Source organism: Penaeus japonicus, unplaced genomic scaffold, assembly GCF_977035675.1.
Source record: "Penaeus japonicus unplaced genomic scaffold, GWHDUDI00000001_assembly GWHDUDI00000004, whole genome shotgun sequence".
Taxonomy (NCBI): domain Eukaryota; kingdom Metazoa; phylum Arthropoda; class Malacostraca; order Decapoda; family Penaeidae; genus Penaeus; species Penaeus japonicus.
The window spans coordinates 30,245,412-30,250,411 of record NW_028234406.1 but is presented as its reverse complement, the minus strand read 5'-3'; positions in this window follow the sequence as shown (position 1 = coordinate 30,250,411).

Here is a 5,000-nt window from a genome sequence, read left to right as displayed (position 1 = left end):
TATATCTAAATATTCTATTTAATTTTTAATATATTATATACTTTATATATACTATACACACACACACACACATTTATCTATATCATATATATATATCACATCTTTACCGCATAATGTGTGTATGTGTATATATATGTATATGTGTATATTAATTATATTATAATATATATATATATATTATATATATACTCACTGTATATAAATATAGAATATATATATATCATATATGTATGTGTGTGGTTGTATGTGTGTGTATGTGTTTTATAGGTCATATAACACATATTTAAAATATAATATATATTATATATATATATAATATTACATATATATTATACATTTATATATACACTACACCATCATATGCGTAAAGATGTGTTGCTATTTCTGTTATATATATATATAAATATAGATATAATATATATTGGTTTATTAAGTGAATGGTTGTATTATGTTTTTGTTTTTGGTGGGGGGGGTTTTTTTATATTTATATAATTTATTTTATATATATATATATATTCAATAGTCAACTTTTATTGTTTGTGTGTGTGTGTGTGATTCATGTATATATATATAACATATAATTATATAATATATATATTTAGATATATATATATATACTAATGTATATTGTATGTATATATGTACAGTGTATGTGTGCGTGTATATATTTATATATATATGTTGATATATATATATTATATTTATAGATATTTACTGATAGATATATATATATGTATAATATATATATATATAAATATATTATATCTCAATATATATATTATATGTGTGTTGGGTGTGGTGTATGTATATATACACACACATATTTTAATACGCATACACACACACACACACTCACACACACACACAACACACAACGACACAACACACACAAATATATATGATATACTCATATATATACTATATATATATATATATATTATATATATATATATGTTAAATATAATATATGTATGTATATAGACTGGCATAATATTACTATAACAAAACACAACACGAACACATACACACACACACACACACATTCATACACACATATGTATGTACACATGACAGTATACACACACACACACACACACAACATACATATATATATAGTATTAATATATATATATATATATACAATATACCATATATATGTATATAAATATATATATATATAGATATAATATATATATATATTCTATATATGTACTTACCATATATATATATACCTATATAATACATGCATACTTGTATAGATATAGGATATGTATATTGGTATATGAATATATATATATATATATATTATATATATATATATATATATATATATATCTATATATATATATATATATATACATATATACAAATATATATATATAGATATAGATATGGTATATATAATTACATAATATGTATAATATATATATATTATATATATATATATATACTATAATATATAAATAATATATATATATAAGTATTTTTTATATATATATATATATATATTATATATATATATAACTATATCAGATATAAATATATAATATATATATATATTGATATATATATATTATAAAGATAGAGAGTGAAACAGAGATGAGAGAAGATGAGATGAGAGAGAGAGATATAATATGTATCTGTAAATATGTACATCTATCTATCTCTCTATATATATATGATTATGTTAGATGGGTGTAATGTTGTTTGTGGGTGTGTGTATGTGTGTGGTGTGTGATAATATGTATCATATAACTATCAATTTCTCTACCCACCCCCCCCTCTCTCTCCTCTCTGTATATATATAATATAATATATTAATATATAAATATAATATATATATATATATATAATATATATCTTATATAATACATGAATCGCATACACACACGCACTCACACACACACACACACACACACACACACACACACATACACACATACATGTATATATATATATATATATTATATATATTATATAAATATATTCTACAATATATATGTATATATGAGCTATAATATATCTATACAAACACACACCACGCCACATACACCACACAAATGTTACATACAGACACACACATATATATTTTATATAAATATATATATATTATTTAATATATATATATATATATATAATATATATAAATATATATATAATACATACAGTGCCTATTAATAAAGTATAGATAAAGATATGTATATATATATTTATATACATTTATACATATATATATTGTTCATTTCTATATATATATTTATATACTATATATTTATACAATATATATTATATATATATATATTTGTACCGATACTTTACATTTATATAAAATATATATATTTATATTATATATATCATATATATATGTACTATATATATATATATATAATATATATATATATATATATATATATATATAAAAATACATAAATAGAAAAAAAGAGAGAGAGAGAAACAGAGAGAGAGAGAGAGAGTGGGAGAGAGAGATATCATATGTAAAATATGTACTATCTATCTATCTCTCTATAGATATGTGAATGTGTGTGTGTGTGTTTGTTTGTGTGTGTTATGTGATTGTGTTTGGTATAATATGTATCATATAACTAAAATTTCTCCCCCCCCCTCCCTCTCTCTCATTCTCTCTCTCCTCCTCTCTCTCTCTCCCTCTCTCTCCATACTCTCCTCTCACTCTCACTCTCTCTCTCCTCTCGCCTCTCTCTCTCTCTCTCTCTCTCTCTCTTCTCTCATCTCTCTCTCTCTCTCTCTATCCCTCTCTCTCTCTCTTCTCATATTCTCTCTCTCTCTCTCTCTTCCTCTCTCTCTTGTCAACATCTCTCTCTCTCTCTACTCTCTCACTCTCTCTATATATATATATATATATATATATATTAAAAATAAATATATAATTTATATTATAAATATATATTAATAATATATAATTAGTGTGTGTATTGTATATTATTTAATCATATATATATATATATATATATATATATATATATATATATATATATATATGTATTTATGTAAAAATGTGTGTGTGTGTGTTCGTATGTGTGTGTGTGTGGGTGTGGTGCTGTGTATATGTGTGTGTGTATAATAATGTATATATATATATATTTATATATGTATATATATACAATATATATATAACACAACATACATACATACACACACACACTCACACACCACACACACACACACACACAACACACACCCACACACACATCACACATACGGCACCACACACACACACCCACCCACATCACACACACCCCCACACACTACCACCCCACACACACTCACCACACCAACACACCCACACACACACACAAACACAAATATATAATATATATAAGTAATATATACATATATATATATAATATATAAATCTCTAAATAAATATATATACAAATAAAATTTAATGTTTAAATAATGTCAAATAGATAATGTATCTAAATAACACCTAAACTACAATATATCACCATAAATATCTACCTATATATACCCACAAACACATGTATATATATCTATATCAAAATATATATATATATCTATAACATAATATATATAAATAACTATTTATAATATCAATCAGAAAACACAACACACACCAACAATATATAAATATATATAAAACAATATCTATATCTAAATATATAATATGTAATATAAAAATATATATATAAATATATCTAATCTAAATATATATCTATATCTATAAATAAAATAATATATAATATACATATATATAAACCACATCTTTACGCAAATATGTGTTTATGTGTATATATATGTATAATTGTAATGTTGAAATATATATAAAAATATAATAAAAATATCTAAATATATCTAACTATGTAAATATAAAACTAACTATATATAACTTATATATATCTAATAAAAATAAATATCTATAAAATATATATACATATATGTATTGTGAGTGTGTGTATGTTTGTGAATGTGTAATATATGAATATATTATATATATAATATAAATATATATATATATAATAATATATATATATATACATAGATCTACCCATACACACATCAAATTGCGTAAAGATGTGTTATCTAATGTAAAAAATCTATATATATATATATATATATTATCTATTTATAAATATATCCGAATATATATATATATATATATAAAAATATATTGTATGTTTGTGTGTTGTGTGTATACATATATATATCTAAAATATCTATATATATAATATATATATATATGTATATATATATAGTATTATATAGCTATATATAAAAATAAATATATACATGTGTGGTTGTGTTTGTATAAATGTAGAATATATGTTGATATAAATGTAATTCATTTAGATAATATGTTCTATATATCTGTATATATTTAAATAAGTCATATATATCTATAAATATATCTATATATATATATATATATGTGAGTGTGTGTATGTCTGTTATATATATATATGTTTATATATATAATCTATATATATATATATATATATATATATATGTTTATTAATATAATTTTATATAAAAAAAAAAAAAAAAAATACAAAAATATAATAAATATATATATATAAATATAAAAATATATATAAATATATAATGTATTATGTATTATGATATTATATAATTAAATACACACACGACACAAATATATATATATATATATATAATAGATAGATATATATATATATACATCTACAATAAATTTATATATATATAACTATATTATATATATATATATATATATATCATATAAAGGTTTTATGTATACATATATAAGTATACATACATCTTATTATGTATCCCATATATATGTATATATATATATCTATATATCTACACATATATGTATATATATATATAAATATATTATATATATATAATATATAACAATATGAATAATATGTATGTATGTATATAATATATAGATATATATTATATATATATAATTTATATATATTGTAAATATATAAAATCTGTGGGGATATATTTTTTATATG